Genomic DNA, 14,889 nt, shown 5'->3' on the forward strand with positions numbered 1-14,889 from the left:
TATGTGCAGGTAACTCAATTTTTGCCCTTCTGAGGCAGAAAAACTTATTTTTGGTTAATGGAAATGTTGAACTCAAAACCCTCTTGTCTTGCCCAGTGAAAGAAATGTTCAGGTGCAGACTGTTGTGAAGTTGTCAATGTCTTCTGAGCCACCTCGCCATGGCTTTGCTCCTCACTGTTCCAGCTCAGCAAGAAGCCGGGGTCATGTGGGCGAGGCCCCAGGAGGGCCTTGACAGGGCCTGTCACTGATGCTGGGTGGACAGAAGCCTGTTTGAAATGGCTGCACTTGCCGATGGGTGCTGGGGGTGGGACACTGCTTATCAAGATTCAGCAGAAAGACTTGTCACCTGCCTCAGCATTTGCCAGCAGTCTTCCTTTATCAGCATCTGCCCCTGTCTCACTTCACTGTCCTCCTCCCATAGAGGAGGAGCCTTCTCCAGTAACCTCACACCAAGAGAGGACCACTCTTCAGTGCTGATAACTTGGCCATTTGACCCCAGTCTCTTATGGAAGTTTACACCGGCCACACATCTCACTTTACTGATGCATCTTCTAAATATCTCCTTTGAAATACTTTCAAACCTAACTGTCAAGGACTCTGGTTTTTAAGATGTGTCTGCTGGTGAGGTGGAAGGCCTGGGGCCACAGAGGTGTGGGGAGTCAGTGACTGTCCTCCTTTTGGGCCATGTTTCCCTTGGCTGCAGGGACATTTAGGGCAGCTTAAAAAAAAAAAAAAAGATATTCTTAACACCTACAAAGAGGAGGTTTTCTTCTCATTTGAATTAACGTTTTGGTGAGGGTTTCTGGTTTCCATACAGGCTGGTGTTTGCTGGGGATTCACCAAAGGAACCTGGTGGGTGGGGACTGAGGGAGACACACTTTACTTACAGCCTCTTGTTCCCATTGAATTATACATGATACTGAGAAGATGAATAAAAGAATGGCAAATATGCATAGCCCTAACCACTTCCCAGACTGGCAAATGTGCAAAATGATCTGTCAGCAAAGTCATTTGAAGTAGCATCTTTATAACAACAGAAAACCAGGAAGACCCCTGGTGTCCAGTCCGTCCTGGTCACTGTGTGGAGCACTGCAGCTGCCCACTGTTCTAGAGTAGTGACTGCTGAGAAGGCAGGGTGCCGCCCCTTGTATGGGGGAAGAAGTCTTGCACTCAGAAGCACATGTTCTTTCAAATTTGTGTAAAACAGCTGAAGGACACAGAAGCTGACAGTACTGGTTGGCCTCCCAGGAGAGGGTCTGCATGGGCCAAGACCAGGTGGAGGAAAGCTGAACCAAGGCTGTCTGCAGCCTATTTGATAAATGAATAAGTGAATGATGAACGCGTGGTGCACACCTGAGAGTCTAGAGGACAGAATTTGTAGTGGCGTCCGCGGCTTCTGGAACATTTCATTTTAGTAAATGGAACTCGGGCTGTCATCTGTTCTTGCTCACTTTGGGTAATGCCAAGTAGCTGGTGTGGGGAGGCATTGTGTGCCCCAACAGTGGCCCCTCTGTGATCCCCAGTTCTGGGGCTCATGCCTTCGTGCCTTCCCACGTGTGGGCTGAACCTGTGACTTGCTTCTAGTGCAAGGATGATAGCAGTGGTGGGTGCTTCTGTGAAGATGAGGTCACATGAGACTGGTTCCCATCTCGCTGACAGCATGCTCCTTCCTGTGTCGGGGTCTCTCAGACCACCCCTCCGTGCTGCTGCTCCAGGGGGCCATGGAGGACTCAGCCTGGGCATCCTTGCAGCTGTGGCAAAAGGGAAAGATGGTGGTGTGCAGAGCAGACCCGGGGTTGGGGGGGCATCCTGGAGTCCTCCCAGGGAAGTTGTGACAACATGTGAAACGTCTTCTGGGGAGGCTCAGTAGAGTCCCTTCCAGGGATTCTGCTAGGATCATGGGCTCCTTCTCCGTGGCACATCCAAAATTGCAGACCCAGAGGAGAAAAGCAGGTGTTAGGCTTAAGGTGCCTAAATAGCTTGTGGTGGGAGCACTCCTGAAATTCAGGTCCCCAGGTGACAGCAAGATGCCCTGTTTGAAAGGAACTGAGGTCCTCAGCCCAAGGACGCCCTTGGTGCTGAGTCCTGCTGGCTTCCTGCTCAGCTGTTGGAAGCGTATCCTGGCCTAGGTGAGCTGTGGGATGGTACACCCCCGAGGGACCTCAAAACAGACCCTCAAGTCCTGCAGGCTCTCCTACCTACATAGCCGTACCGTTTCAAGCCACTAAATCCTGAGGTCATTCACTGAGACACCATAGCTAACAGATACAGTTGCCCACTTCCTACTGAGTGGCCCTGGGCAAATTTCTAGGCCTCCATTTCCTCATCTGTGAAGTAGGTGTAGTGCTGGTCCCCTGACGTGGTCTGGTTAGCAGACACAGGCAGCAGAGAGGCCAGCGCCCAGCAGCAAGTGTTCTGAAGTGGAAGCCGATTTGAGGGAGAGGATTTGCTGAGACAGTGCACTTTGATACAATCACTGGCTTCTCTTTTGCTAGTGAACAAAACCTTTTGATTAAGAGAAATGTATAGAGTTTAAATTGTCATTTTTTGCTCACATTCTACCACTACGAAATTTTTAATACTGGCAGTGACTGAGGTAGTGATTGAGTCAAAGCCCTTAGAATCTAATTTCTTTTTATCTGCTGGGAAGGGGATGTTTCGTGACACTTCCTGAGCTGCCAGTGGCAGAAAATCAGGAGCTGGACACAGCAGGGGCTATGAAATTACATAACAAACACCGATTTCTGCCACCTACCTCTCCCATCTTTAAAGCTAAACCTCCATATTATCGATTTTTCCAAGTATAAAGAAAAACTAATAAAAACTAGAAACCATTGGTCCTCTGTTGAAACTACCATGATGCAAATTAATTCATGTTCCATTTTGGTTATTTATAAAATTGTTGATGTCAGGAGAAGGACCATTTTAATAATAGAAACAAATACCTGTGTTTTTTTTTCTGGGTGGATTTTGGTTACAACAAAGCATATTCCAGTAACAGATCTCTACGTACCCAACCAGTCTTTTGTTTTTAATACTTTTTTTTAGTTGTCAATGGACCTTTTATTTGTTTATATGTGGTGCTGAGAATAAACCCAGTGCCTCACATGTGCTAGGCAAGTGCTCTGCCTCTGAGCTACAACCCCAGCCCCCAACCAGTTTTTAAATAGCAACAACTATAAAGCTATACAAAGCTCTCCAAGTGTGCTACCGAGGCTATACCAGAACCAATAGATGCATGTTCCTGTTCATGACTGGGCACCTTCCATGACCAGCATTGTACCATTTGCCTGTGTTAGAATTTGTTGTGCAAATCAATCTTTGGAGAAGTCAGGCTCCTCAGAAACCAGACTCTGCTGGGAGTTTGCATAGGGGAAGTTTAGATCCAAACGTGGGACTTCAAATGTAACAGGGTTGGAGCAGATGGGTTCAAGGAGAGAGGCCGTCACAACTTGACACAGCTCTAGTGGGTCACGTGGGGAGCTGGCGTGGCTTTGCAGAGTTGGGATCTGGGCCTTCATATCTCACCATCAAGCCAGTCCTGAGGTGGGAGCTGCCCTGGGAAAAGGAGACACTTCTTAGGGCAACACCCCCAGAGTGACAACCACGGGCTCCTGAATACCTGCAGCTTGGGGAGGACAGCTTTACGCTCCAACACCACCTCGTCCACTCACTTTTCAGCATGTCCCTTTGTAGAATGAGATGGTAATTAGAAATAGGAAGCATAATTTCCAAACCATTGAAGAAAAAGTATCCAAATTGCATCAGTCTAAGGAAGGAACAAGGGGAGAATGGTAGAAATGCAAGAAAACTATAAAAATGCAAAACAGCTCGAATTTGCTAATGCAAGATGCAGATGTGGGTATGGTATTTTTAATTATGTTTGAATGGCTAAACATTCAATTCACTACCGGAGGTTCCAGTCAATCACCGCCTCCCTTCTGTGCCTTCCCCCGACCCCCCCCCCCCAGCAATTTCCTGCCTGGCCTTCCATAGATAGAATGGACAGATAGAGATGGCTAGGTACAATGTCCCCCTTTTCTACCACTGTTGACATGTACGCAGAATGTTCTGTTCTAGACTTTTTATTATTGTTATTCAATAAGAGATCTCCAGGATCATTTCCTGTCAAGTACAGAGGAGCTTCATTCTCAGAGTGACAGAGGCTACCCCACCTAACCAGACCCCTGTGAGTGCACATTGGGGTTGTTCCCAGGCTTTGGTTATTTCTCCAAAAGCCAGCAGGGAGTGACACTGTACCTCTCATTTCAAACATAACACACGTGGAGGTTGCAATAAATGGGAGTATGTAGGTTGAAATAAATGGGAGTATGTATATTTTAAATTATGATAGGTATTGGGTGCTAATATAAAATAGAATTTATGGCAAGACATGGTAAATGGGGAAAACAGGGAAATGCTATTATGTATTTTATATTTATAAAAGGAATAACCCAGCAAAAACATGTAACTGCCTTTCACCTTAAAACACTTTGCAATGACATATGGAGAAAAGTGATGTTAACAATACAAGAAGAAAATGACAAACCCAGTGATACTAAAAACTTTAGCATCTATCAGAAAATAACAAATCAGAATGTAGGAATTTGGGTACCAATTAGCAAGCTTCAGTAAACACCAAGACATGAAATAGAATACATGCTCAGTAAGGGTTATTAATAATTCAAAAGCTCATTCTTATAAAAGACCAATAAAATGATCAAGCCTTTGCTTGGGTTGTAGTTCAGTGGTAAAGCATTTGCTGGCACATGTGAGGCACTGGGTTCGTTCCTTAGCACCACATGAAAACAAAGGCATTGTGCCCAAGAGAAGATCATGTCTTTGGTAACTTCTCAGTAAGAGAGAGAAGGTCCATTCCATCATTGGAAACTTAAGCTTGCAAGAACATACTAGATCTACTTTCACACCAGTGGATTTGAAGGTGTGGGGGGAGTAAAAATGCCCAGGTAAACAAGCTTTTACTCCAACAAGAGAAAAGCACAGTAGGAATGTTGTTGGTCAGAGGAGTCGGCTCTGTCGCAGGCGGTGCTCCTCAACCGCGTCTTCTGGTGGGATTGCGGGGAGGGGGAGTTCCCCTCTTGAATTTCCCTGAACATCTGCTTAGTATCTCATTAGAGCTTAGTGTTAGTATCTCATTTCAACATGGAAATTTGCTCCGACAAATTTCTGAGTCCATTCTAGTTGTTTTAACAAAACACCATAAACTGGTGGCTTAGATACAACAATCATTTCTCACGGTTCTTGGAGGCTGGAAGTCTGAGATGAAGACACCATCGGATTCTGCTCTGGTGAGGACCACATCCTGTGTGATAGGTGGTGACTTCTTACTGAGGACTCAGTGGCAGAAGGGCCACAGCAGCTCTGGGTCTCTTCTCTACATGACCAAATCTGATCCATGAGGGCTGAAGGACACCTCATGACCTAACCCTCGAAGCCCCACCTGATCATTCCACCTTGTTGGCCAAGCTTCCACATGAGCATGTGAGGGACACAAACACCTGGGCCCAGGCAGCATCACTTCCTGGCCCGTCAAGGATGAGCAGGAAGCAGAGGGAGGGGAGGGGACCAGGACTCTGGGCTTCTCAGGGACCACACATGCAGGGAGACCACCCAGGGTGGGCTTGGCCCCTCACTCTCCTTGGACGGCAGAACCTTCCAGAGGGCTTTTCACACGCAGTGTTTACTTTTATTTTCACGCAAGTCCTGTGAGATGCCTCTGGCTTCCAGGAGGAAATCAAAGACTGTAGGGCAGATTTAAGGGGAATCTGAATCCTGATTCTTGGGCTCAGGTTTTCTCTCCAAATGAAGAAGCCATTAGAAGGCAGTTGAAGCAGAGGTGGTAATGAAGACATTCCAAGCATGTCAAAACTCCTCGCTGTGGCCACAAAGGCCACCACTGAGCTGCAACCATCAGCCTTAAGGGCCGTCTTCCCCTGTGCCACCCCCCATGGCTGTCAGGCACCCAGACACCTTGTGCTGGGATCCATGCGTGGCGCAGTGTGGGCCTGCTCCTGAGCTCCTGCCCGCTGCTGTCTGTTGCATGTGTTGCTCTCTTAGGAAGAGCCAGGCCAGGGCCAGTCTTCCCAAGGACACTCTCTTCTAGTCCCTGAAAAGATTGACAGGAACCATCTATCTCCCCTTTGCTCCAGAACATTACCAGTATCTAGGAATTCCTGCCAAAGTCAGGATCTCAGGCACTGTGTCATTTTAAAATCAATTGAATTTGAACTAGTGTGTGAATATTACCCAGCAGAGCTGCCCCCTGGGTCTCCTGGGCTCCCCAGAGCATCAAGGAAGGGCTGTAAGGCTGTGCAAAGGTGCTGCTGGGGTCACTCCCTGGGTGGCCTCTAGAAACAACAATCACCTTGTGGGGTCTCTAACTGCTGTATCAGGGGGCAGGACTTGTTGATCTTCCATACCTTTCCAGCTCAGAAGATCAGCAATTCTTTGGGTGGGACTAAGCAATTTCACTGCAGTACTTACATTTTATTCATGTGGGGTAGGTAGGGAGCTGGGGATTTAAAGTCGACTGATTTTTACAATCTTGGAGTGGTGAAGATTGTTAAAATAAGACCCCAAACCCAGAAACATGAAAGAAGAGATTAATAAATTCAACTACATCATAATTTCCTGTTTGGAAAATGGCCCATAAAATTGTCAAGACAAAAGACAAATTGAAAAGCATGCTATATCAAAGGGCTAATTTCTTTAATAAGTAAAGACTGCCTCCCAATCAAACAGAAAAAGGTCACCAAACAGAGAAACAGACAAAATGTATAAATATTATCAGCCCGTAACCATGTGGAAATGCATTCAATCTCATTAGAGAATGCAAATTTAAACAATTGGCTTTTGTCCCTGTCACATTGTATTGACTGGGAACCTGGAGCACTGGCCATGGGGGTGCGCGTTGACAAAACTCTCTGGTGGCAGTTCGACAATACCTGTCAAGTTTAACGTGCTCATACCCTTTGATTTAGGAATTATCCTTCTAGGAACTTTCCCAGCATCCATGTTGGTAAATGTGAGAGGGCAGATGTGCAGAGCTAATCACCGCAGTGTTGAAAGAGCAAAGGAAGGAATGTTAATAGGCAGCTGACTGAATCCATCCTCACGCATCCACAGCACGCAGACACTATGCAGTTGCCAAGGGGGGTGGCCCTGTTTCCGGATGTGCTTCTCTATACGGATTAGTAAGTAAGTGCAAACCAGCAAGGTGCCGGGCAGCACCGGGAGCCTCAGCATGGGCCCCTACCCCATGCTGGAGGGTGTGTACGCAGCTGGTCTGGAAAGAGGCTGGCGTCTGGTGCACTGGAATCCAGAACACATTGTTCTGGATTCCAGTGCACCTTTTAAATCTTGTTCCATGCTCATGTATCACTGTTAAAAATAACAGAGCATTTAATTAGAATAATTCATAGGGCAACACGCTTCATGTGGCCAAAATGAAGGGATCTTGAGGAAGCTTTTGTACTAGCATTGGACAGACCACGCCTTCCTTGAGCCCTGGAGGAAGAAGAGGACTCAGGACAAGCGCAGCCCTGCCTCTCCTGCCCGGCCCACATGCTGCCTGCTGCTTGCTCCCAGCGGCAGGGTGGCTGGACTGGCCTTTGGTGAGCTGGCGCTCATGGTTTTTAGAGGGACAATGGATGTATATGGCACATTTGTGTCATGTGTTTCCAATGCTGCTTGGACCTCACCAAGTTGGCCTCAGGAGTGATGTCCTGGCCACCTGGGCCTGCCCTGGACAGGGCTACCTGGCATCCACAGGTATCAGGACTCACCTGTGGCTCCCACACACTGGCAGGTTGGCAGCAGCCTGGGATGGAAAGGCATGATGGAGGCAAGAGTGGTCAGATCCAGACCTCTGACCTCTGACCTTTCACAGTCTGGTTCAGTCTTAACCAGCGAGGCCCACACAACCCCTGTGATGATGGCCACCAGCGCTTGTCCTAGGTCCTACACACACCAGGACCAGTGTGTGCCATGGATCAGAGACTTTCCTCTATTTGGCCCAAGATAACTGTGTTTTGCTGCAACTTGCTAATGTTCCAACAACTTCCAAGACCCTTGCGAGCTTTCTGAAGGACTGACTGCTTTGGAATTAAATGTGGTTTTGAGAAGGGCTTGCAAACTTCCACCATGGCATCCCTGTGACACAGAGGTGACTCTGAGGTGGCGTAACCTCAGGGCCTTTTCCCTCCAACCCTTCCATTCCTCTGCACCTTTGGAGCATTATCGTGGGGAGCCTGGGACGGCAGAGGACTCTCAGATGGATCCTCCTGACTTAGCAAAAGCTCTCTCCAGCCGACAGGGACCGATGAGGGACAAGCCCTGCAGGCACTTTGCAGCGGTGCCTTTCTAGAAACTGCCTTGGAGAGCAGGCAGCACTTCCCCAAGGAACCATGGGGATAGAGATGGTATAAATGATGAGGCCCCTGACATTCCACGGATGTGACACCAAACAAATCATGGCTGAAACCCAACCAAAGCCACCAAACAAAGCTCCAGCAGGAGCGTCTGTGCTCCCCGCCAGCCCTCCCTCCTGGCTTCAGAGGTGAGGCCTTGGCTCTTGACCCAGAGGGCATTTGTCCTGGCACAGAGGTGGGGGCTGCTGGGCGGGGCACGGGCAGGTCTTCCTCTTCTCCTGGTTCCTAGGGAGTGTCGAGCGGGCAGACAGCAGCAGGCCCCGCGTACACACCAGTGCCTGCTGCACGTGGAAAGCCGGGGCATCGCAGGCCCCGGCTGGTCTGAAATCTATGTGCTTGCTATAAAAAATGCAGACACTTGATGGATGATTCTGGCAGCAGAAGGATTTTGAGCTGGGAGAAGTTGGGGGATTTCTTGGATAATCCTTGTTCAATTTTTTGGGTCGGGGTACTGAGGAGTAAACTCGGGTGCTCGACCACTGGGCCACATCCCCAGTCCTATTTTGCATTTTTTTTAGAGACAGGTCTCTCTGAGTTGCTTAGTGCCTCGCCGTGGCTGAGGCTGGCTTTGAATGATCCTCCTGCCTCAGCCTCCCCAAGCCACTGGGATTAAGGCATGTGCCACCATACCCGGCTGTCCTGTTCAGTTCTTCAACGGCTTTCTCACCAGCTTGCAGGCTCTCGGCTCGCTGTCACGTCTCGTAATGGAGAACGATCATCCAGTTGCTTTCTCAGAGCTGGTGGTCATTTTAGTGACCTCCTGTTCACTGCTGCACTGTGGTCACAGTGCAGAGTGGGAAATGCTTCAGGGCCCATGGGAAGATGCTTCTCCATGTTCGATGTCAATCCTTGTTGAATTTCTGTTCTTCTCTCTGGTGTCGGTGAAGCACATCTGCAGCTGCTTTCACCCTTTGTTCTTGTCCTAGCGGAGGTGGAGCTGGACAATGCTATGGTGGAATGGTGGACAGTGACCCTCCCTCACTGTCCCTGTGATGTCTTCTCTGGCGCATTCACTTACTGCGGCCCCTGCTGCCAGCACAGCAGTGATTCTGTCTTCTTTGAGGCCATGATGACCCCAACAAGAAGAGATTCAGCCAAGCCCAAGAGAAATGATGCTATCAAGAGCCGCAGGGGACGTAAGGGGGGGGGCTGCTGCTGGCGGGACGGCAGACACCTCCCAGTGGACCTTTCCCTAATAAGTAGAAGGAAACCCCAAAATAAAGATGAAGGTAAAGTGTAGTGTCGGCATCGTAGTCATTTATCATCATTATCAACTATGATGAACAGTACACAATCATATGTGCTGTACTTTAATTTTTTAAAATTTTTTGGTGCTGGGGATTCAACCCAGTGGTACTTAACCATGGATCTACACCCTTAGCCTTTTTTTTTGTTTGTTTGTTTAGATAGGGTCTTGCTAAGTTGCTGAGGCTGGCCTCAAACTTACAATCCTCTTGCCTTAGCCTCCCGAGTGGCTGGGATCACAGGTGTGTGCCCAGCTATGCTGTGTTTTTATATGACTGTCCAAGCAGGAGGGCAGTTAGCACCAGCATCAACACTCACACGTGAGTGATGCCTTGCACCATGACACTGTGGTCCTACAGTGTCCCTGGGTGACAGGAGCTTTTAGCTCCATTATAATCTATGGGACCCACATGGCATGTGGGGCCCTTTGTTGACAGGTCATGATGTGGCGCCTGGCTGTGTATGCTACTGGGTTTGGCCTCTGTGTCCCTGAGGGGGCCTTGGGCCATCACGGGCCACACGGGCGCCTTGGTTTTCATCTGTAATTCAAGGCACATGCTGTTTATTTCTTACGTGTTTTGCCACTCTATGTCACATACGGGAAGGGGAAATGGCTTTTCTTTTTCTTATTGCTATGAATCATAACAAATTTGCTCGAGGAAGAAGTGAGTGGAGAGAACAAGAGTGATGTCTGGGTAACTGGCCCTCCAGGGCTGGGCAGAAGGAAACGGAGAGGCTGCCTGAGGAAACGTTCCTTGTCCTATGCGATGGCCAAGGCCTGCGAGAACCAGGGCTTCCTGGAGCATTGTTGGCTTTTGGTTTTGATAACAATTTTGAGGGACAACAGGACTTTGCTTCTAGAAGTTTGAAATGGACTCTCGATGTTGAGAGCCACAGCCAAAGGGGCCCCAGCAAACTTCTAGCTGCCAGCAAACTTCCAGCTGCCGGCTGATGATCCAGCTGCCAGCAAACTCCAGCTGCTATGACTTGCTCTTGTTCATTAATGTCTCTACATAATTTAATATATGTGTTTAAATCTTCCTGTTTCCATGGTCTAATGATATCTCTGCACCAACGATTCGCTTGGTCATAAGCCAGTTGTTTTGTTAATGGCATTGCTTGTTCTGTATTCCCAAAAACTCTGGTAGCTGTTTGAATAAGCCTATCTACAAATTCAGTGTAAGGTTCATTAGCTCCTTGTATTATCTTAGATAATTGACCTTGTAAACCTCCATGTCCTTGTAAAGTCTTCCATGCCTTAACTGCATTTACAGCAATTTGTAAATATTCACCAGGATCATATGCAAGTTGTTGCTGCCGATCCTCATAAGGTCCCTTTCCTAACAACATATCTAGATTTCTCTGAGGATAACCAGCTGCTGCATTTCGACTAGCCGTCTCCTTGCAAAATTCCTCATTGGCAACCTTCCATAACAGGTATTGTCCTCCAGTTAACACAGCTTTACAAACATTAGCCCAATCTGCTGGCGTCATGTTTAAGTTGGTAATGGATTCGACCAAGCTTACAGTGAAGGGTGCTTGAGGACCATAGGTTGTTACAGCCTCTTTTAGCTCCTTCACTGATTTGAAATTTAAACCCTGGTGAATTCGCTGCCCTCCTACCTCAAATACAGGACATACTTGAGATCCTGTCTCAGGATCCCAACTATCAACTGCGGGGGTTGGGGGTCTCCTAGCATATGGAGGTGGTGCTGTTGATTGGACACTTATGCCCTCTGGTAGAGGTGGTGCTGTTGGTTGGACACTTTCGCTCTGTGATAGAAAGATGTTATTAGCAGTCTCCTGTTGTAACTTTTCTCCTGATGGCTTTTTCTGCTCTAAACTTCCTTCCTCTGTCTCACTAGCTCGAAAGTACTTGAATCTTTTCCTCTTTCTGACTAACTTGAGAGACTTCCTCTTCTACTTGAATCAATATGTCTTCTCCTTCCTCTACCTTTGTCTGAACTGAAGGCTTTGGACTAAGCAAACCAGATACGTTCGTCCACAATGGCAATGTGCCAACTGGCAGAGTCCCTGGGCTGTTCTTTTCTATTCTTTTTAAATCTTCACCATGATGGTTCCATTGTGATATATCTAACAACTCCTCCTTAAAAAGCCATGGGCCACATTTTTGTATTGTATCAACGTATGCCCTGACTGCTCTTGATTTTACTGGGAAACCTCCTTGCTCTAACAATTTACTTAACACTCTTTCGGTTTGTTTTTTACTAATTGCTGATCCCGTATTTCTACTATAATACAACCCAGCAAGATAACACCAAACCAAACCGAGACAGAATCCAATAAAAATGGAACCACACAAAATCATTATATCAGCCTTTCTATCCTCCTGACATATGCATCCGTCCTTTCTCCCTATCTGTTCCTCAGACTCAAATAGTTTTTCCTCAGATGTGAGCGGTTTTTCTTCCGTCCCACTCATCTCCAGGGACAGGCAACTTAAAACAAAAATGAAGCAAAACAAAAGAGGAGACTTAGAATGGCTACCCATCCTCTCGTCCTGCCCTCAGGGGCGAGCAGTTTACTTACCCTCAGTCGCTCCCCGTGCGAGCCACCAAATGCCGCAGTCTGGCCGGGTACAATTCAGGAGCCACTTGTCAAAAGAAACTAACTTTATTTTTAGAACTACAAACGCCAAACAAAACAGCTCCTCAGGGAAAAAACCCTCAGAGCCCAACTGCCACCACCGGCTTCCACAAGCCTCTCTCCCCCACACCAGCCTCTCAACCTCCCACAATCCTCCTGCTCTTGAGGCCGATTGGCTGGGTCGTGTGGGCGGAGCCAAAGAAGTCCCCCAATGAGCAGCTCCGTGGAGGAGCCAATCAGCTAGATGTTGCTGGGGCCGCTGTGAGCCAATCATCAGCTGGCAGTCTGAAGGGCAGGGAAACAGCCCAATGAACATCACCGCAGAGGAGCCAATCAGCTAGATGTTGCTGGGGCCACTGTGAGCCAATCATCAGCTGGCAGTCTGAAGGGCAGGGAAACAGCCCAATGAACATCACCGCAGAGGAGCCAATCAGCTAGATGTTGCTGGGGCCACTGTGAGCCAATCATCAGCGGAAAGGAAAAAGATTAGAAAAACAAGAAGAAGGTATAGCAGCACCAATACAAATAGATCAAGGAACAGACAGACATGGGTTGGATTTTCACAAAGGGCCACTGAGACAATAAAAATTACATGGAAATCAGAAAGACCAGTATGGGTTCCTCAGTGGCCCTTGACTAAAGAAAAGATACAAGTAGCCCATGATCTGGTCAAACAACAATTAGTGGAGGGACATATACAGCCTTCTGTATCTCCCCATAATACTCCCATTTTTGTCATCAAAAAGAAATCTGGTAAATGGAGATTATTGCAAGATTTAAGAGCCATTAATAATGAAATGGTCATTTTGGGACCTGCTAAATCAGGGATTCCTCAATTGTCTGCTTTGCCAAAAACTTGGTATGTTTTAGTTATAGATATTAAAGATTGTTTCTTTTCAATTCCAATTCATCCTGAAGATAGTCCACGTTTTGCATTTACTATCCCTGCACTAAATCATGAAGGTCCTGATCAGAGATATGAATGGAAAGTACTCCCTCAAGGGATGGCTAACAGCCCAACTATGTGTCAAATTTATGTTAACAAAGTAATCCAGCCACTTAGAAATCAAAATCCTGAACTACAAATATTTCATTATATGGATGATGTATTATTAGCACACAAAGCTAAAAACACGTTGCTAGAATGTTATGCCACACTTACAAACTTATTAAAAAATTATAATCTAGAGATAGCAATAGATAAAGTACAATTAAATTTTCCAATTAATTATTTAGGAGTTCTATTATCCTCAACCATGGTCCATCCACCAAAAATTCAAATATGAGTAGATCAACTCAAATCACTTAATGACTTTCAAAAGTTATTAGGAGACATAAATTGGATAAGGCCTTATCTAGGTATTCCAACAGGAGAATTGGGACCTTTATTTGATATCCTAAAAGGTCCATCAGATCCAAATTCACCCCGAATGTTAACGCCTGAAGCAAGAAAGGCATTAAAAATCATTGAAACATATATGGAAAATATGCATTTGGATAGAATTGATATAAGTTTGCCTTTATTATTTATTGTACTAACAACAAAAAATATTCTTACAGGAGTATTTTGGCAAGAAGGTCCATTATTGTGGATACATTTATCTTATTCTCCTAACACTATTCTTACTAGGTATCCTGAGGCTGTAGGACAATTAATACTCAAAGGAATAAAAGCAGCAAAGGGAGTGTTTGGAATTTCTCCCAATAAAATTATTACTCCATATACTATGAATCAAATTGATGAATTAGCTAATGAGTTAAATACTTGGGCAATAATCATGTGCAAATTTAATGTTTCATTTGATAACCACTTACCATCTAATCCTTTATTGTCTTTTTGGTCATTGCATCCTGTAATTTTTCCAAAAATGATAAGAAAAACACCTATCATGAATGCTCCAAATATATTCACTGATAGGTCAAATAATGTACAGCAGCAATAGTTACACCTGATCAAACTTTTACATTTTTAGTACCCAAACAATCAGCTCAAAAGGTAGACACTTAATGCCGTATTACAAACTTTTGTGATGTTTAAAGATTCGATATTTAATTCATTTTCTGATAGTCAGTATATAGTTAATGCTATAATATCCGTTGAAGAGAACCAGGATGCTTTTTTCAATATCTATTTTATTATTGCCCTTTCCCATATCATGAAGTTCTATTTTGTTTTTTTTTGAGCTCACACAGACCTAGGTTAATGTTTTGCTGATCAGTTCTATTTTTTTTTGACTATAGAGTTTTTAAACATTGCAATAGAGATTTTACCTGTAAAAAGTTATAAGGCCTTTATTATTATGTTATGTGTTGTATGTATTATAATATGTGTGCACACTTGTGTTTTGTGTTATATGTTTGAATGTACGTATGTCCATATATCATATATGATGAGCGCTCATGAAAAAATGGATCCAAATATTTTTTTTATTCACGTGATTTAAATACTTTAATTTAAATTGGGTAAATAACTGCTAAGAATTGTTTTAATTTGTAAAAAAAAAAAAAAGGAGGTTAACACATCTGTTTGTTTACTTTCACCTTTCCTTTTCATTATATTTAATAATTCTCTTCAAGACAATGTAAA

This window comes from Ictidomys tridecemlineatus, chromosome 1 (assembly GCF_052094955.1).
Source record: "Ictidomys tridecemlineatus isolate mIctTri1 chromosome 1, mIctTri1.hap1, whole genome shotgun sequence".
Taxonomy (NCBI): Eukaryota; Metazoa; Chordata; class Mammalia; order Rodentia; family Sciuridae; genus Ictidomys; species Ictidomys tridecemlineatus.